Below are 22378 nucleotides of genomic sequence, written 5' to 3'. Positions count from 1 at the left end.
ATCTTGTTTAATGTATCATTTAAAGCTTGTGTTTCCTTATTTATTTTCATTTTGGATGATCTGTCCATGGGTGAAAGTGGGGTGTTTAAGTCCCCTACTATGAATGTGTTACTGTCGATTTCCCCTTTTATGGCTGTTAGTATTTGCCTTATGTATTGAGGTGCTCCTATGTTGGGTGCATAAATATTTACAATTGTTATATCTTCTTCTTGGATCGATCCCTTGATCATTATGTAGTGTCCTTCTTTGTCTCTTTTAATAGTCCTTATTTTAAAGTCTATTTTGTCTGATATGAGAATTGCTACTCCAGCTTTCTTTTGGCTTCCATTTGCATGGAATATCTTTTTCCATCCCCTTACTTTCAGTCTGTATGTGTCTCTAGGTCTGAAGTGGGTCTCTTGTAGACAGCATATATAAGGGTCTTGTTTTTGTATCCATTCAGCCAATCTGTGTCTTTTGGTGGGAGCATTTAGTCCATTTACGTTTAAGGTAATTATCGATATGTATGTTCCTATTCCCATTTTCTAAATTGTTTTGGGTTCGTTATTATAGGTCTTTTCCTTCTCTTGTGTTTCTTGCCTAGAGAAGATCCTTTAGCATTTGTTGTAAAGCTGGTTTGGTGGTGCTGAACTCTCTCAGCTTTTGCTTGTCTGTAAAGGTTTTAATTTCTCCATCAAATCTGAATGAGATCCTTGCTGGGTAGAGTAGTCTTGGCTGCATGTTTTTCTCCTTCATCACTTTCAGTATGTCCTGCCACTCCCTTCTGGCTTGTAGGGTTTCTGCTGAGAGATCAGCTGTTAACCTTATGGGGATTCCCTTATGTGTTATTTGTTGTTTTTCCCTTGCTGCTTTTAATATGCTTTCTTTGTATTTAATTTTTGACAGTTTGATTAATATGTGTCTTGGCGTATTTCTCCTTGTATTTATCTTGTATGGGACTCTCTGTGCTTCCTGGACTTGATTAACTATTTCCTTTCCCATATTAGGGAAGTTTTCAACTATAATCTCTTCAAATATTTTCTCAGTCCCTTTCTTTTTCTCTTCTTCTTCTGGAACCCCTATAATTCGAATGTTGGTGTGTTTAATGTTGTCCCAGAGGTCTCTGAGACTGTCCTCAGTTCTTTTCATTCTTTTTTCTTTATTCTGCTCTGCAGTAGTTATTTCCACTATTTTATCTTCCAGGTCACTTATCCGTTCTTCTGCCTCAGTTATTCTGCTCTTGATCCCATCTAGAGTACTTTTAATTTCATTTATTGTGTTGTTCATCGTTGCTTGTTTCATCTTTAGTTCTTCTAGGTCCTTGTTAACTGATTCTTGCATTTTGTCCAATCTATTGTCCATTCTATCTCCAAGATTTCGGATCAACCTTACTATCATTATTCTGAATTCTCTTTCAGGTAGACTGCCTATTTCCTCTTCATTTGTTAGGTCTGGTGGGTTTTTATCTTGCTCCTTCATCTGCTGTGTGTTTTTCTGTCTTCTCATTTTGCTTATCTTACTGTGTTTGGGGTCTCGTTTTTGCAGGCTGCAGGTTTGTAGTTCCTCCTGTTTTTGATGTCTGTCTCCAGTGGCTAAGGTTGGTTCAGTGGGTTGTGTAGGCTTCCTGGTGGAGGGGGCTAGTGCCTGTGTTGTGGTGGATGAGGCTGGATCTTGTCTCTCTAGTAGGCAGGTTCACGTCTGGTGGTGTGTTTGGGGGTGTCTGTGGCCTTATTATGATTTTAGGCAGCCTCTCTGCTAATGGGTGGGGTTGTGTTCCTGTTTTGCTAGTTGTTTGGCATAGGTTTTCCAGCACTGTGGCTTGCTGGTCGTTGAGTGAAGCTGGGTGCTGGTGTTAAGATGGAGGTCTCTGGGAGATTTTCGCCGTTTGATATTATGTGGAGCTGGGAGGTCTCTTGTTGATCAGTGTCCTGAAGTTGGCTGTCCTACCTCAGAGGCAGAGCCCTGCCTCCTGGCTGGAGCACCAAAAGCTTTTCATCCACAGGCTCAGGATAAAAGGGAGAAAAAGTAGAGGGAATTAGTAGAAGTATGAGGAAAGAAAGAAGGAAAGGAGGGTAGGAAGGAAGGAAGAAAGAAAGAAAGAAGCAAAGAAGGAAAGAAGGCAAGAAGGAAAGAAAGGAGGGAGGGAGGGAGGGAGGAAGGAAGGAAGGAGGGAAAGAAGGAAAAAAGACAGAAAGAAAGAAGATACAGTAAAAATAAAATAAAGTATAATAAAGTTATTGAATTAAAAACTTCTTATTTAGAAAAAAAAAAAAGGGACGGAAAGAACCTTAGGACAAATGTTGGAAGCAAAGCTATACAGACAAAATCTTACACAGAAGCATACACATACACCCTCACTAAAAGAGGTAAATGGGGAAAAATCCTAAATCTTGCTGTCAGAGACCACCTCCTCAATTTGGGATGATTCGTTGTCTAAAGGAGGGAAGGAAGGACGGAAAGAAAGAAAGAAAGAACGAAGGTAAAGTGTAATAAGGTTATTAAAATTAATAAGAAAAAAAATTAAAAAAAAAACATGGACGGATAGAACCCTAGGACAAATGGTGGAAGCAAGACTATACAGACAAGATCTCACACAGAAGCATACACATACACATTCACAAAAAGAGGAAAGGGGGAAAAATCATAGATCTTGCTCCTAAAGTCCACTTCCTTAATTTGGGATGATTGGTTGTCTATTCAGGTATCCCACAGATGCAGGTACATCAAGTTGATTGTGGAGCTTTAATCCGCTGCTTCTGAGGCTGCTGGGAGAGATTTCCCTTTCTCTTCTTTGTTCTCACAGCTCCCAGGGCTAAGCTTTGGATTTGGCCCTGCCACTGCGTGTAGATCGCTGGAGGGCGTCTGTTTTTTGCTCAGACAGGATGGGGTTAAAAGAGCCGCTGATTGGGGGCTCTGGCGCACTCAGGCCGGCGGGGACGAAGGGGCACAGAGTGCGGGGCGGGCCTGCGGTGGCAAAGGCCGGCGTGACTTTGCACCAGCCTGAGGCGCGCTGTGCGCTCTCCCGGAGATGTTGTCCCTGGATCCCGGGAACCCGGCAGTGGCGGGCTGCACAGGCTCCGCGGAGGAGGGGTGTGGAGAGTGACCTGTGCTCGCACACAGGCCCCTCGGTGGCGGCAGCAGCAGCCTTAACGTCTCCCGCCCGCCTCTGGGGTCCGCGCTTTTAGCCGCGGCTTGCGCCCGTCTCTGGATTCCGCGCTTTCAGCCGCGGCTCGCGCCCGTCTCTGGATTCCGCGCTTTCAGCCGCGGCTCGCTCCCGTCTCTGGGGTCCGCGCTTTCAGCCGCGGCTCGCGCCCGTCTCTGGGGTTCGCGCTTTTAGCCGCGGCTCGCGCCCGTCTCTGGAGTTCCTTTAAGCAGCGTTCTTAAACCCCTCTCCTCACGCCCCAGAAAACAAAGAGGGAAGGAAAAGTCTCCTGCCTCTTCTGCAGGTGCAGGCTTTTCCCCGGACTCCCTCCCGGCTAGCTGTGGTGCACTAACCCCTTCAGGCTATGTTCAAGCCGCCAACCCCAGTCCTCTCCCTGCGCTCCGGCCTCAGCTCGCAGCCCCGCCCGCCCCGGCGGGTGAGCAGACAAGCCTCTCGGGCTGGTGAGTGCCGGTCGGCACCGATCCTCTGTGCGGGAATCTCCCCGCTTTGCCCTCCGCACCCGTTGCTGTGCACTCCTCCGCAGCTTCGAAGCTCCCCCCTCCGCCTCCCGCAGTCTCCGCCCGCGAAGGGGCTTCCTAGAGTGTGGAAACTTTTCCTCCTTCACAGCTCCCTCCCACTGGTGCAGGTGCCGTCCCTATTCTTTTGTCTCTGTTTTTTCTTTTGCCCTACCCAGGTACGCGGGGAGTTTCTTGCCTTTTGGGAGGTCTGAGGTCTTCTGCCAGCCTTCAGTAGGTGTTCTGTAGGAGTTGTTCCACGTGTAGTTGTATTTCTGGTGTATCTGTGGGGAGGAAGGTGATCTCCGCGTCTTACTCTTCCGCCATCTTCCGCCTTCTATTTTTGTTACTTTAGAAGATAGCATCATAAAGGCTTTTATCCAATTAGCTTTCACTTATTCAAAGATTTAATTCCTTTTAATTTAGTGTACATTTTGTCTCTTGAAGCTCTAATTTATGTTTCATTTTTGAAATAGAAAATGAGTTGAACTGTATACTACATAAAATAAACATTCTGTGTAATGAGATAATAATTGTGTTAAGCTATAGTCATTTAGACTAAAATTGTTTAATATCAAAGTAATGGTTTGTATCCAAGTTTGCAATAGATATTCTGTGTTTTCAAGAAACTGCAGTGAGGACAGTCTTAATAATCACTTTCAATTTATTTTTTCTGCGAATATTTGGTCAATTGTACTCCATAATCTAATGATGCTGATCTTTATCTGTATCATTATTATAACAAATGCTGTTAGTTCAGGAATCAATGTTTGCAGCTTCAACAATCTGAATAAGAATCTGCTGAACTAATTTTATTTTAGTCAATTACATTTGGGCAATGAGGAATAAAATAGAGATGAAAAAGATTATGCAGTTTATGTTGGGAGTAAGATACTAAATCCATTTCACTAAGCCCAGGTGATTTAAAAGTTAAAAAAGGAAGTCGTTCTTCAAGGAAGTTTTTTTTTTTTCTTTAAAACTGGGATAGGTAAAGGAGAAGGTAATCTCTTCAGATAGATTTCTTATATACACTTCCCATATGTTGAACATGCAATTTGTCAGGCAGTTAACTCAGATAGAATTGGAAAGACAAAACCATTTACACAGATGTTTTGAAGAGAGCACTCACTTGGAGTTAGGAATTATAGATTTTAATTATCTTTCCCTAAATAGAGAGACTATAATTTAAATCTCTGATCCTTATTCTCCCAAGAGATAAAAGAATTAGAATTAGATAAAACTATATTCCTTCAAGTTTAATCCCAGTCTGACATTCTATGAAGATAATCAGAGCATTTTTAGGCATGGGAATAGATTTGTTTTATCACCTTTGCTTAATTGGAGCAAATACCACATTAATTGGAGCAAATACCACCAACTACAAGCCAGTCTCTTCCATTTGTTTCATCTTAGACTATACACTTTCTCCTAGGAGGGTTTTGGATGTTCTTAAATATCTTAAAGATTATGGCTGTTTTCTTAGCTTGAGATCTCTTTACTCTTAAAAGATTTCTCTAAGGATACTATTTAGACAGTAGCCAAAAGATTTCGCACCCTATATTAGCCTCCACAAGTATGGTGAAAGGGTGTACTAAATGTAAGTAATTGGGCACAGATTATGGAGCAGTCCTTGTTCTGTCTTATTTATCATGCCTCAATATCTCTTTTATTCCTCCATGGAAATAATTTGTTTTTATTAACCCCATTATTTGAACAAAAGGCTGAAACTTCAAATGGTTTTAATGATCAACTCCTCTAGTCTTTTATCTGTGTGTATACATATATACACATATACATATATATGTATGTGTGTACTGGCAAACTTTAAATACTTTGTTCAAGAATTGTTAGTTATTTGTGATAATGCAATATCTTAGTTTCTTAGTCTGAAAAATAATAGAATGCACAATTACATTAAACTGAATAATGGAAATACAAAGACTTATACAGTAATCAACATTATCTTTCAGCAATTAAACCAGCTTCAGGTATGCCTTGTTTAAAAAAAAAGGATTATACCCTGTTTATGTGCAAAAAATTTGGAGTAAACCTGTATTACTACTATTTTCTTTTGAGACAACTTCCTATAACATCCCACCAGAGCTGGGACATTCCTAGACGTGTAGTGTCACAGTCTGGGAATAACTGAAAGAAATTCTCCTTCCAAACCCTGCTAGCATTATTTATAAAATCCATAGAAATTCCCTGATTCTTTAGCTGCAGGAGACAAGTGTTCACTTTAAAGTCAAACAACATGTGAAGAAAATTATGATTATGGAATTGCTGCAGGAAGAGGAACAGTCAGAGCTTGGAATGTTTTCTTTATATCTCCATATTCCCCCTGGACTCCTCAGCTACATAGCCAATGTACATAATTATATTTTTGTTTCAAAAAGTGTTGATTTCAAATGTGAAAATAACATTTCTGAAATTGGTGTTACTTTAATAAATATTGTTATACAATAAATTCTATTTATTATTTAAAAAAGAGAAGTTAAAAAAAGAAAGGCAGTATAATCCAATTATATAGAAGTATGACTTTAAATACATTGATAGTGCATCCTTCAGACCTTTTACTTTACTACCCATGTATATACATTTACAAAAAAAGGTTTTACACTACCTGTTTCATGAAATAATTATACATCTGACCATGCATCATGGATATCTTTGTGTGTAAGAAGAAAATATAACTGATTGCTCTATATCCTCCTGTGAAAATCATTACATAGATATTATTGTAATTGGTGAATTATAGCTTTTGAATTTTTCTTTCTATAAGAATAATCATAAAAGACAAGAAAAAGAAATAAAAGGAATCCAAATCGGAAAAGAAGAAGTAAAACTGCAGATGACATGAAACTATAGATAGAGAATCCTAAAGATTCTACCAGAAAACTACTAGAGCTAATCAATGAATTTGGTAAAGTAGCAGGATACAAAATTAATGCATAGAAATCTCTTTCATTCCTATACACTAATGATGAAAAATCTGAAAGAGAAATTAAGGAAACACTCCCCTTTACCACTGAAACAAAAAGAATAAAGTATCTAGGAATAAACCTACCTAAGGAGACAAAAGACCTGTATGCAGAAAATTATAAGACACTGATGAAAGAAATTAAAGATGATACAAATAGATGGAGAGATATACCATGTTCTTGGATTGGAAGAATCAACATTGTGAAAATGACTATACTACCCAAAGCAATCTACAGTTTCAATGCAATCCCTATCAAACTACCAATGGCATTTTTCACAAAACTAGAACAAAAATTTTCACAATAGTTATGGAAATATAAAAGACCCCGAATAGCCAAAGCAATCTTGAGGGAAAAAAATGGAGCTGGAAGAATCAGGCTCCCTGACTTCAGGCTATACTACAAAGCTGCAGTAATCAAGACAGAATGGTACTGGCACAAAAACAGAAATATAGATCAATGGAACAGGATAGAAAGCCCAGAGATAAACCCATGCACATATGGTCACCTTAACCGTAAGTGACGCAAGAGGGAGGGGATATGGGGATATATGTATACGTATAGCTGATTCACTTTGTTATACAGCAGAAACTAACACAACATTGTAAAACAATTACACTCCAAAAAAGATGTTAAAAAATAAAAATCATATTTAATTTTGTATTGAATCATCTCCATTAAAATGACATCAACAAATTTTGAAATAGACTGCCATTAACATATAATAGCACAACATTTATTAGGCTAGACCTCATGCCCTTCACAAAAATGAACTCAAAATAGATCACAGACGTCACCATAAAATGCAAAGCTATACAGTTCCTAGAATATAACATAGGAGAAAATCTACATGACCTTATGTTTGGTGATGACTTTTTAGATATACTATCAAAGGCATGATCCATGAAATAAAGAATGGAGAAACTGGACCTCATTAAAGTTAATAACTTCTGTTCTGAAAAAGAAAATATCAAGAGAATTAGAAGTCCATCTATAGACTGAGAGAAAATATTTGCAAAAGACACATCTGATAGAGGACTATTATCTTAAATGTCAACAATAAGAAAACAGGCCGATTAAGAAATGGGCCAAAGATGCTCCACATCATGTCATCAAGGAAATGCAAATTAAAACAGTGATGAGGTACCACCACACACCTATTAGAATGGCTGAATTCGAGACCACCGGCAACACCAAATGTTGGGGAGGATGTGGAGCAACAGGAACCCTCATTCATTGCTTTTGGGAATTTGAAATGGTACAGCCACTCTGGAAGACAGTTTGGTGGTTTCTTATAAACCTAAACAAAATTTTATATGATCCTGTAATCAGGCTTCTCATTATTTACCCAGAGGATCTGAAAATTTATGTCCACACCTGCCGACGATTATTTACAGTAGTTTTATTCATAATTGCCACAACTTGGAAACACCAATGCTCGCTTCAGTAGGTGAGTAGATAAACTGTGGTGCATTCTGACAATGGAATAATTCAGTTCTAATAAATGAGCTATCAAGACATGAAAAGACATGAGTGAAAGAAATCAATCTGAAAAGGCTGAACTCTGAATGTTTCCAACAATAAGTTATTCTGAAAAGGCACTATGGAGATGGTCAAAAGATTGGAGGTTGCCAGAGAGGGAAGTAGAGGTAAGACGGGTAGAGATTAATAGGTAGAACACAGAATTTTTTAATACTGTGTATGATAATCTAATGATGTATATGTGTATATATATATCGTTGTACGTCTCTCCAAACCCATAGAATATGTAACACCGAGAGAGAACCCTAAGGTAAACTATACACTTTGGGTGAATACATTGTGTTAATATAGGTTCATCCTTGGATAAAAAAGAAAAAAAAAAACCTGATGAGTGATGTTGATGATGGAGGAGGCCATGCCTTGTGGGGGCAGGGTATACATTTTAAATATTTGTGCTTGCCTCTCAATTTTGTTGTAAACTTAAAACTGCTCTGAAAAAATTAAGTCTTAAACATGTGGGAAAAAATGGGAGGAAGAAAGTAACTGTACAATGGAGAAATCTGGAAATTATTAATAAAGCTTAATTATATGGAACTAGTTAACATTACATGCCACCCAATGTGATGTGTTGGGAGGAACAGGATGACTCCTGTGAGCTACCTGCCAGAAATGCATACCTTGGACTTAGTCACGGGGAGACATCAAACAAATCCAAATTGAGGAATATTTTACAATGGCTAGTCTGCAGTGGTTAGAAATGCTGTGGTCATGGAGGTTAAGAAAGACAGAAGAACTGTTCAAGATTAAAGGAGATGGAAAAATATAACCAAGTGCAGCACATTTTGGTGCAGACACTGTTGGAGCAGTTTAACAAAACTTGAGTGGGATCTCAGAGTTAGGGGTATATGAGAGCTCTTTTTGGTATTCTTGTAACATTTATTCAGTAAGTGTGAAATTGTTTCAAAATAAAATTTGAAAAATAATGTCTCAATCACAGGTCAAAAAAAACCTTTATATTTGGGAAAATAATATGTGAAGGACATGTGTAGTATCAAATAACAGACTTTAACTCAGAGTATCTGAAGTAGTCATAACAATATTTGTTAGGCAAGAATTCATTTGTAAGTGTTCAATAAAATTAAAATTTACATATATAAAAATAAAGACAAATGAACATTTAAAGTAAAATGCAATTATTGAAGAATAGAGTTTTGCGCATTAAGTACTGAGTTAGGGAAATTTACAAGTAGAGGATCTGAAGACAACTTTAAATATGTAATTTATGTAACATTTTGGTAAAACATTAATTTGTTTTACCAATATTTTTACTGTTACTTTTTGCCACTCATTCTACTAAGCTTTATTGCATGTATTTCCATGTAATGCTCACAATAATCATATAAAATATTAGTATCCTCATTTAAGAGAATTATGTTTCAGAAATTTGACTTAACTTGCTCCATACAAACTTACTGAGATTTATCCTAAACAACTTTAACCATTGTACTTAGTGGTAATTACCATTAATGTGTGGAAAACCACTGTATGAAAAATTTCAGTAACTTGAATTAACCTGTAATGACTGCTATTACATGACTTATCCGTATAGTATAGGTAATTGATACCACAATTATTTGAATACTGGCTGCTTTGAATAAAATAAGATGGAAAAATAAAATAAAAATCTTAAAATAAAAATAAAATAAAAATCTTAAAATAAGATGGAAAATTGGCTAACCTCAGTGTTTTTTGATTAAGTGAATTGTAAAAGCTACAGATACCACTTCTAAACATAATGAGCATATTAAATTATACTTTATATATTTTAATGGGAGAATTAATTAGATAATAATTTATTTTATGTATGATACATCTTAAAAATGATTTGAAAACATGATCTCGTTGAGTATAGCAAAATATTTCTATAATATAATAAATAGTTTTGGCCTTTGAGAAGAGTTATACCTGATAGTCTTTTATTTTTGTTTAGCATCTATAACTTTTCTCTCGATTTTTCCCCCCATCCTTGATGTTCTTAATGAGTTTAAGATGCACATTTAACCGTTGTGTCTTACCACCTGCTCACTAGATTTCTATCTTACATGGCTATTAGAATATTATCTGGATTCTTCAGCACCTGTCACTACTGATATTGTCAATCTTTTCACAGAAGACACGTGAGTTGGCAAGCTGTTTAGATGCACATGTTACTATGATCCAGTTTAAGGTTTAGAAGAGACAGTAGATAAGGTAAAGTCTCTTGTTTCCACTGCAAAACATAAGGTACAATTTATTTTTACTGTTAATTTATATTCAATTAATCTAGATAAAATATATTTTCTTGTTAAGGTTATAATTGTTGACATTAAAAATGACAGGATCAATTGAAAAAGAGTAGATGCAAAGTCATGTAAGAAAGATACTGTTTAAAATATAATAAAATTAATAGTATCTTAATTTGCCAGATACAGTGTGAGAGTTTATGGATATTAAAATCTTCAGCAAGTGAGGAGCACATAGAAGATAATTATGTCACAGTGAGTGAGGTTCAAATCACTACTTCTGGAAAGAGAATAGTCCTCTCCCTCTACCCTCCTCTCCCTCTCTCCCCCTCTCTCCCCCTCTTTCCCCATCTTTCCCCCTCTAACACACACACAAACACACACACACAGAGTTTTTGGTTTTTCCTTTCAAGTAATGTCATGTGAAAATTCATGGAACTTGAATATACCAGATGATGTATTTGCTACTGGAAACAAAGATGAGTACTTCATAGCCATGATCTCTTAGAGCTATTTCTAAATAGAGTAGATCTAACTATCTCAAGTCTACTGTTTTAGTTAGATGGAAGCAATTTTTTTTTTGAAAATTCTTACTATTTAAAAATACAGACCTACTAATTATTTATTTTTCTTCTTGTTTTTAATCTTTCTTTTTCTGTTCCCTTGACCCTGTAAATTGAGGGTAGCCAGAAAGAGACCTGAGGTCAATCTATTTTAACAGATATTCCAAGAAAGCAACAAAAGAACCAAGAAAATAAAAACACCCTTTTTCACTGAAACCAAAATTGTCTATTTGGAAACTATATGGAGTCTATTCTTTTAAAGCTGTCTCTAAATTGAAACACCTGTTAATCATTTTGCAGATTATTTGTCTTTTTCTTTCCTTATGTTCTTATGTTTATATAGATCTGTTCTTTGCAAAACCTATATCAAACAAATTTTAAATGACTTTTTCTATTAAAAAAATAACAAAACTTTTTAATGGGAAAGTATCCATAATACAGGAGGGATACTGTCTTCAGTATCAATATTAGATATATAAAAACTTCATATAGTACTAATTAAAAGGTTATTTATATGTATTACTTTGAATTTGTGTAAAATGAGATAGTTATACAATTTTATTTTATATAAAAGTATGCTGAACTCCTAACAAAAACTTTCAAGTGTTTATGAAAGTGTATTTGACAGAAGAGCTATTTCTGAGGATTATCCATACATATTAATGTCTAAACAAAGGGCCTTCTGTGAAACTGGCATAGGAAATAGAGCCTATTTACTAATATTAATTATAAATATTTGAGAGCTAGTTACACTCAAAACTTCTACAAATTTTGCCTTTTCTTAGCAATTTTCTTTGTAATATGAAACCACATGAAGCTAATTTATTGAAGAAAATTCAGTAAAGGAGGTTATCTATATCTGTATAGAGAAATAGATATAGAACATATACATAGATATACATATATATACATATCTATATCTGTGTATCTATGTATATTATATACCTAGATGTACATATCATAATTTTACAAAGTGTATTTTTTTATGAATCAAATCATGGTGAATTTCCTACAGCTACAAATCATATTTGGTATATTGCTTGCCCCCAGATAAGCTGATATCCTAAAGAAAGTTTAAAGAGACATGCTTCATCTTTGATTACTACAATAGGATATATAAAGTGTTAATCTTTTTGACTAGGCAATTAGATAAAAGCAGTAAACAATGTGCTAATTATATGTGTCTAAAGTGTTAATGAGAAGATCACAGTGTGGCACAACTAATTGTGATTTAACAGAAAAGGAAAAGAAAGCCAGCTGAGAAAGCAAATGACTTGGTAATTGGCATTAAAGAATATCAAAAGTCGTCCTTTAAAGTGACAGTGATTTAGTTACTAAATCTGTTTAGAAAGACATATGTTCCATTTACATTTTTGAAAAATAATAATTTGGAGTACAAAGTTTCCATATGTGAAAATCCTTACAAATTACAAATTCTAAAATTCTAAAAAAAAAAAGGTTTAGAATAGTTAATAATAACAGTACACCAATTAAAAAAATATGTAGAAATACAACACAGGGTGATCTCAAGAAGAGTTACCTAAAATCTTAGGTTAGGGATCTTTTGCACTGCCAATTTCTCTTTATTCTTCCTCCCCTTTTCATGATTAATGCTACCTCAATTCAGCAAATTCATTCATTCCAGCATATGTTCAACACCTCAAGAGATTGCAGTAACACTAAACAAATTTGGCTCTGCATCATATTCTTGTGCTTGTAATAAAAGTATTTCCATTTTATTCTAAAATCATTGACAGGAAAGATTTCACTTATCTCTATGCTTTGGATTTCTTGTTAATGTTTTACATCTATCATCTCAAGCAACTTAAGTTCTTTTAGAATTGTTGGAAATTTAGCTAGTGACAGATGAATTAGCCAATAAGACCCAGGTTGCTATCACTTTGGACAGCGAAAAGGGTTTGCTTTCGAGCCTCCAGCCTCTTAATAATTCTCCTTTCTCATTGCTTTCACACTTTTCCTCTTTCTTCTCTTATCTAGTCTTACCAGCCCACAACTGTTTTTCACCTCATCCCCCAAACAAAATTGCTTCGGTAATGGCTTATTTTCTATCTTATGTTGTATCTTCACATTAAAACTATAATAAGTTGAATCTAAATAAACAAGCCTTTTATATGGAATTGTAAGCATCTTGAAGAAAGTGAAGAAGACGTGGGAGAGATTAAGTGTGTATAGGATATTCATAACACCCAAGAAATTTTGTTAAATTAGCAATAGTTTGCTCTGCTTACAAAGAAGCCAACTTGTGATTTCTATAGAAACTATGTGAGGTTGGTTGGTTTAGTGGTTACAAAAGCACTTCTTTTCCTTTTTAATCCATATTTCATATCCAAGCATTGATTACTTGGCAAACCAAGTAGAGTGGGAAAATAAGTACATGTATACCTACTCACACAGTTGGACATAATGCTCCAGTATACACCAACTAAGAAAAGTTCAGTTGGTGTCTTTGTGAAGAATAATATTAATAGTACTTAATCATATGAAATAATGTATCCTTTGAATTATTATACATTACCATGGAAAATACTTCATAAGAATCTAAGATGTTTCCCCTATACTGCTAATTAACTTGTAATTAACTAGCAAACCCTTCATTGGAAGGGTTTCTCAACCTCAGTCAATTTAAATGTGAATACATTTTGTTTTCTAATAGAACGTTGTAGGTAACATGAGGTGACAGTTCCTTCTTTGGTAACTAGAAATAAATGGAAACACTGAAATATGTCATATTTGTTAAAACTTTGGTGGGCTGTGGAAGAAACAGTATGTAGAGGAAGTAAGGAAAGAGATTTTCCTCAGTGAGATGGATTTTCAGCCATTTCTTTGAATGTACAGGGTTAACATGAGGGGAAACAATAAAAGCAAACAGCAACTCTTTCATGTATTTCCATCTTTTTTGAGTGTTTAAACTTATCTAAAGATAGAGTTTTAAGTCAGAGGTTTCCAAGTGAGACATAAATAGACTCATCTAGCTATACACTGGTTACAAGGACTACTATAAGAACATACATCCAAAAGAGCAAAGATGTATTGTGAAGTTCTAATTTCTAAATACTAATGAATGGAAGGTTCTGTCACTCTATTAATAACAAAATAAACCTTAAGAATACATACATTTGGGGGATAATGACTTAACTTTCAATCAACAGAAGCCTACTCCTAAATTTATATGATCCTAATAATACAGGTTTGGACTCTCTAAAACAAAGATTTTGGAAGTATTAAAAGGAAAAATCTGAAAATCAGTACACAGAATTGAAAATTTTAACTAAACATTTTCAGCGACTGGTAAATCAGGCAGAAAAATGTATTAATGATACCTAGTGTTTGAATGCATGATTATGAACTTACATCTTTATTTATCAAGGAATTTATATATTTTGAACACTACATCCAAAACCTGCAGAAAACGCTTCCTTCACTTATTAAAATTGTTTTTCATACCCAGTGTATGACCAAATAAATTGCCATCATACAGCATATTCTCTGATCACAGTGGATTTAATTAATTCCTGTGTCAAATAAGAAAATGTAATACACATTAGAAAATTTTTTCTATGAAAATTAAAGAATCTAATGAAATATGCCATGTTCAAGCATTAAAAGATTCTGTATGGTTAATTAGTTTTTTAGAAATCACTTAATTTTCATTGTATTGATCTGTAGATTCAAGAAAATCTCAAGTCATCTGAAGGCTGTTTTTCCTAATTTACAATCTGACTTTAAAGCTTATAATGGCAATTTAAAGAATAAAATATGGTAGTATTACCAGACTGAAAACTTCAGTGAAACTAGAGTCATTGGCTTGAATGAAATTTAAGGTAAATTGACCTAAGTAACATAGTAGACACACATTTTGTAGTAGTGCTGCCACTGCAGTTTAGTTAGACAATGATTGATATTTTCAATCAAGAATGAGTGGAGCAATTTGATATCCTCACAGAAAAAACAAAATTAGCTTTGACCACCCAACATATAATTAACAAAGATTTTTCAAGATTCATCATAGTTAAACATGTGATCTCTTGGCTCTCCTCATTCCCAGGTTACACAGGTCAAACTTTTATTTCAGTACATTTATTTACAATTACATATTTAATATTAACTTCTAGAAGTCAGCGATAACACACTTGACTTCCTGGACAAAATTTTTTTTTCCTTGTTGGAAGTAAAAATGCTTGTCTGTTTTAATTCATTTTAATTAGAACTCTCTGGTAGTAACTGATAACTGAATTTTAAATACGCTTGACAAAAACATTGCCTTGCTTACAAAAATAAAAAGGTTAGATATCGGATAGACTTTTGGTGACATGATATCTTTTTTTTTCTGATCATTGTTCTCAAATAATATACAAATAATAAACAGTATTGTCATTATTTGCAAGTATACTTATTATCGTGGACAAGATTATATTAAGGCCTTCATATATATTGAACTATGGTCCAACAAAGCAAGACTTAAGAGTTTTAAAGAATTTGGAATTGAGAAAGTCTCCAAATCCTTTGTCTTGTGGAATTAGAAATAGATGGGAAACAATTTCATCCTCTTGTTTTCTATCACACAAAGCCTTCTTCTTCCTCTACCTAAATGTAAATAAGTTGAGATAACTTATTATATCCACATTCCTCTTGATAACGTATTGCTACTCAAGAAAATCAAACAAAATTTAGAGTTACTTTTGGATACACCATGTCAGATTTTACTAGAATAGAAATGTTAAGGAGTGTAATGTTGAATATCCTTAAAAAGAAAATTCATCTGTTACGATGCTTCTGGTCATTTTCTTTTTCCTCTAAGATGTTGATATCTATTTATCTTCTGGAAAAATGGTACCTACAGTTTTGTCTGCAAATAGGAAATTAAATGGGACACTTTTGTAATAAATAGGACTCATCTTTCTTTTCTTTTGACCTTGCTTCCTGTTCTCCAATGTGTGATGTTATTCCATGGAAGAAAGTTTACTAAACTACAGTGTGCTATGCAACTAAACTTACTAGTTTAGCAGTCATCACTTCTGATTTTTTATAACATGTCTGCCACCAGCTTACTGATTATTAGCAAGTCATTCAAACATATCTGATGTGTTTTCTCAATTGTCATAGGAAGCTAATTATTCATGCCCAATAGTAGGGTTGAAAAGGCTAGTAAAATATATATAAAAGTATTCAGAAAAATTTGGCCCTAAATAGTAATTATTAGTAATATTGAAAATATTATTTAATGTTAATATTGCAATTATATTTTTTTACATTAATCTTAATGGCATATATCTGAATGCATTTATATTTATCATATTAATGCACCTAGATGCTGCCTTTGTGTCAGTCCTTAGTATACTGAAGACATGTTCTGCAGGATGGGTGTTCTTGAGACACACCTTTTATAAACTGTGCTAAGTAACATCTCTGGTGTGTTCTTAGAAGAAGAAAAGTTATACCATTTTTCTTGCTCTGAAAATTTATATCTCTATTATTAAAGTTTAAAGAACATTTTCAGAATAAATATGACAAAAGTAAATTTCCACCTTACTTCCTATTCTCCCAAATTATATCACCATGTGCACATTTGCTCAGGCCAAAACACTAGATTAATTCTTCTATCTCGATCCCTTAACACCACTTAACCCAAACAATGGCATGCACTTTTTGTGCTACCTCCAAATATAGCTCCAAGTCTTCCCTTTTTTTTACTACTTCCCATCATACAAAGCTATTCTCCGTCAACAGCCTCTTAGATATTGCCCCTTGCTGGAGGGACTTAACAATCTTCCTCCTTCCATTTTTGCCTGATCAAAGTTAATTTTCTACAATGCAGCAGATAATCTCCTCAAAATGTAGATGAGATCTGACCACTTTCCTGCTCATTGGGACTTTCCAGTAAGTTCTTACTGCAAACATCTTCCCATACTGTACATGGTCCTATACCAACTGGTTCCATCTTTCTCTTCATTCTAACTTTATACTTCTCTCTCTGGCATCCTCAACCATATGGAACTTTGTTCTGTTTCCTCAGATTACTGTGATAATTACAATTGGAGCAAATTGTTTTCTTATATCTAAAATTCACTTTCTCCACATTTTTATATTGTTTCTTCTTTGTCTTCTAGTTCACATGTCACTATTTCAGACACCTCCTTTACTTTTTCCTTACCATTACCCTGTTCTAATTACTTCAGAGTACTTATATGTCATTGAAATTATATTAGGTTGTATATTGTTTGTGCTTATGGTCTTAACCACTGTGGCATGACATTTATCAGTCATGTTCACCAATGTATTAACTGTGCTTAGAATGATAGATGGTCCTTTTCAAAGAGTTAAATTATTTCAAGTATCATATTTGGTTACAGAGGTAAAAATACAATCCTAGAACTAAAGTGACCTTAAACAATAAGGATTAACTTCTCACTCTTGTTAACATTGTCCATTTCAGACAAACTAGGGGTTCTATTCCACATCTCCTCACTCCAGGCATCCAGTCTATTGGAGGAGCCACTAAATTGAAATTTTTCTGTCACTGCGACCGAGGGAAAGAGATGGCACTTGGTTTTTCTATTAAATTCTTCTATCTGGCAGTGACCCACACTACTGCTTTTTACAATTAATTAGCCTAAACTAGTCAGAAGGACCAAGCAAATATAAAGTAATAAATGGTAAAATAACATCGAATAGGGAGGCAGAGAGATGAAAATATTTGGCAACACAGCACAATAACTATTACAATTCATAACAGAAAACTGAGGGAAAGTTAGATTTACTGGAACCATAGCCATAATCAGATATACAGTGGCATCTGGAAAGGTATTGCCAAATTTAAAAACAAATCTCCCTTAGATAAAACATCAGGGAAAAAGAAGTGGGTTAGACAGAGCCAAGATAAAGTATTTTTATTCATATTTCTTATATTTTTATATTTCCTACTAACAAACAGATTTTTTTCCTTATCTCCTGCTAATTTAAGGAGCAGAAAAAGTCTGGGAAGGTAGACAGGGAGTTATCTACCTCTTAATCCTGCTGGTTTAGATATATTTTGGAGCTTTTATAACCTAGCTTATTCTTGTCCTTCTGTCATAATATTGTACAGTCAGGACGTGATTGACAGAAATTCACCTTTTTGTATGAAATTTTGAACTTAATTCCCAGACCTATAGCTTCTAACATTATTATCAAGTTAAAAAAAAATGTAATCTAATGTAAATGTAATACTAATGTAACTGCTAATGTAATGATTCCCTGGTTTACACAAAGGTGGCAATCCATTTCTCCTCACCTCATTTAGGTATATTAGTTATTGATCAACTTCTTTTAAGAAAATTGTATAACTCTTTTGAGTTTTCTTTAACAATTAGCTATCTACCATAGGATAAAGATTATAAAAATGTTTACCTTTATGGAAATAGGTACTTACTATTTTATATTTTAATTTGTCTAATTTAAGAGAAGTTTAGGGCAGAAGACCTAAATAGGCATTTCTCCAAAGAAGATATACAGACTGCCAACAAACACATGAAAGAATGCTCAACATCATTAATCATTAGAGAAATGCAAATCAAAACTACAATGAGATATCATCTCACACCAGTCAGAATGGCCACCATCAGAAAATTTAGAAACAATAAATGCTGTAGAGGGTGTGGAGAAAAGGGAACCCTCTTGCACTGCTGGTGGGAATGTGAATTGGTACAGCCACTATGGAGGTTCCTTAAAAAACTACAAATAGAACTACCATATGACACAGCAATCCCACTACTGGGCATATAGCCTGAGAAAAACATAATTCAAAAAGAGTCATATACCAAAATGTTCATTGCAGCTCTATTTACAATAGCCCAGAGATGGAAACAACCTAAGTGTCCATCATCAGATGAATGGATAAAGAAGATGTGGCACGTATATACAATGGAATATTACTCAGCCATAGAAAGAAACGAAATTGAGCTATTTGTAATGAGGTGGATGGACCTAGGGTCTGTCATACAGAGTGAAGTAAGTCAGAAAGAGAAAGACAAATACCGTGTGCTAACACATATATATGGAATTTAAGAAAAAAAAAATTCATGAAGAACCTAGGGGTAAGACAGGAATAAAGACACAAACCTACTAGAGAATGGACTTGAGGATATGGGGAGGGGGAAGGGTAAGCTGTGACAAAGCGAGAGCGTAGCATGGACATATATACACTACCAAACATAAAATAGATAGATAGTTGGAAGCAGCCGCATAGCACAGGGAGATCAGCTCGGTGCTCTGTGACCGCCTGGAGGGGTAGGATAGGGAAGGTGGGAGGGATGGAGACGCAAGAGGGAAGAGATATGGGAACATATGTATATGTATAATTGATTCACTTTGTTATAAAGCAGAAACTAACACACCATTGTAAAGCAATTATACTCCAATAAAGATGTAAAAAAAAAAAAAAGAGAGAGAGAAGTTTACATATATAAATATAGGGCGATTAAATAAAGGAAATATTTGAGTCTGAGTCCATTTTGAGAACTGTCCTAATTATAATGCTGATACCAATCAATACTCATTTGAATCGAATTAAATTAATCCAAATTGCAGTAGTAATTAAATCCTTTGTCAATACCTATTGAGGCTAAAGAAACTTTACCTTCCCATGATAAACAAAGTATGATGGCATCAGAAAACATTAGCAATGAAGCCAAAAATAAGAGGTTAAACATGCATTGAGAAAGATTAGAAATTAACTTTCCTTATATTTTTAATTAAACATGCATCATTTAACAATATATAATTTATTTTACAGACATCTAATCTCAAACAGTAATGAACGCATTTGATCTGCAATAAGTCACTTATTTATAAAACAAGAGATGCAAGGACTTCATAGTCTAGAGCAGAGCTCACTGAAATCCTTATGCCTTGTGAAATGGTCATCTTAGCTGGAGAGTGGGAATTTAAAATTCCCAACTGATATTCATGATAAGGCATAGCTTATGTTCTAAACTATATTCTGTTTTTAATGTTTTGTCTTGTTATAAAGCTAAAATATTTTAAGTCAGTTTCTCAGGATATTTGTTCTTAGAGTGATTCTGGCTCATATATACATGTTTTTGAATTCACTATTGTTTCACCTCAAATGATTTTCAGAAATTATCTAAAATTTTGTCATATTTCTATTTGTGTCATATGAGCAACATAAATATAAACAGTTTCGTTAGTTCTGAAAGAAATACAACTCATTGAGCTAAGCCTCCCCCTTTCCATTGAGATAGTTTTTTTTTGTTAATGTCATACATGTCTTTGTGTTATAAATATGTGGCCCCAAAATAACTTTACCTGCATGTACCTGATGTTTCCTGTGGCACTACTGAACCCTGATTTTCTACTTTAATTAGACAAATTAAAATTGTAGAATTTTCTACATTGACATTCATTCATTCATTTGTTCAATAAATATATATTGAGTGCCTATTTTGTTCCTGGTGCCACATTAGGATCATGAGGTGTATTATCAAACAAAACTGCCAAACATGTGTCTGCCTCATGGTCAGCCTTATCTTTTGAAGGGGGCCATTTGAACAAAGACCTGAAGTTGGAAAGGGACTTGACATGAGATGTGTGGGGAAACCAATTCCAGGTGGAGAGAACAGTTATCAAAGGATGCCAAGGGAAGAAAATGTTTGAGTGTCATCCAGAGGATAGTGTGGCTGGGGGATGATGTAAAGTGGGAAGTAGTAGCTGATGGATCCAAGTATGAATGGGGCAAGGTTGTCTAAAGCCTTGTTGGCCATTGTAAGAATTTACACTTATACTCTGAGTAAGATGGGAAGCCATTACAGGGTCTGTACAGGAAAGAGACAAATACTGCTTAATTTTTTGAACAGTAACTCTGGCTTCTGTATGGATTATGGACGTCAACAGAGTTTGGGGGTAGGAGTAGAATACAAGCAGGGAAAAGAGTGAAAAGGTAATTGGGTGGTTCCACTTTTCAAAGAACCATGCAAGGGCTTCTCTCACAATTCTACCTAATAATTCTATGAAGTGGATCCTGTTATCACTGTAGAGACAGGAAAACGGACACACAAATACTAAAGAATTTTCTCAACTTACTATAGTTCAATAACAAATAATGGTTTACATTCATACTCATCATTAGCATTTTAATCATTTTTATAATTGACAGATGCAGGGAATATACATTTTGAGAGAGGGAGAGAGACAATCTCCCAAATCTCAGTATATTCACGTCAACTGTGAACGTTACAGATCATTTCTGAAACTTGGATACTGCCCAGTTCCATATTCTTTCCACAGATGAATAAAGAATCATTTTCCAGAGAAAATATAAAATGGAAGGGGCAGGAATTTTGCTGTGGATTGGTGCAAATATATTGTCTACTACATACAGATTAGAGATACATTAAAAACTAAAGAGAAATAAGTTAAATGTGTAATTCATTGCAAGAATAAAAGGATGTAGCTAATAATGAGGGAATAAAGTAATATTAGATGATAAAAAGAAGAAATAGCTGTTTAATGTTATACTTAAATTTCTCTTAAACAAATCCAAAGCAAACAAGATGGGACATATGAGTCTTACTGGATTCTAATGTAAATGAATTACATGTTTTAGGAGTGTGTGTGTGTTTGTATAAAATGAAGGAAAATAATCCTTCCCCTGACTTTTTAAAGGGAAGCTACTGATACTCTATTAGCATAGCAAAATAATTACATTTGGTTGGTTTATTGGAATAGAAAACACCTGTTTTCAAATGGATTCACCCTTAGTACTCTTCTGAAGGATTCAGCAATGAGGATCAATATTTTTTCCATTAAAAAAATACAAATAAACACATCACTCATAATCTGTGCCAGGTGATCACTAAATTTGGAAGTCCCACTGGTCTACTTCAGGAATCTCAGCAGAGGGATTCTTAACCCATTGTTTTCAGCTACCAGATTTAGAGCTGGGACTTTCTAAAGAGTGTTCAGTTATCCTTTGTGTGTAAAGGACGTATGGGTCATTGATAATTGACCTATTTTTAATGAAAATTCTTTAATATTCTGCAACCACATATCATGTCCAATGGCCTCTTTTAATACTTACTAAAAATAATGTTGTTACTTTGTTTAACAACATTTGCTTTTATGAATCAAATTTATTTCTTCACAATTTTATTATAATTTTTTTCATGATATTTTAAATTGTAAAAAAGCTCTGAACATTAAAAGATTTTTAAAAATCTGTTCCTATTTAATTAAGAGATTTAACTAAATGGATATATATTAAGGCAGTAAAATTAACTTTTAAATCATCTGAAATTATTTGATTTGGAAAATAAGCTTCTATTGCTCTACTGACCTTTTATTTAACTAATGATTGTCCTTCTATTTATAAATGATTTAATATTAAATTAACAGATAAGTATATTATGGAAAATAATTC

This window comes from Tursiops truncatus, chromosome 4 (genome assembly GCF_011762595.2).
Source record: "Tursiops truncatus isolate mTurTru1 chromosome 4, mTurTru1.mat.Y, whole genome shotgun sequence".
Lineage (NCBI taxonomy): Eukaryota > Metazoa > Chordata > Mammalia > Artiodactyla > Delphinidae > Tursiops > Tursiops truncatus.
The sequence above is the reverse complement of the archived record's forward strand: the minus strand, read 5'-3'. Positions refer to the sequence as shown.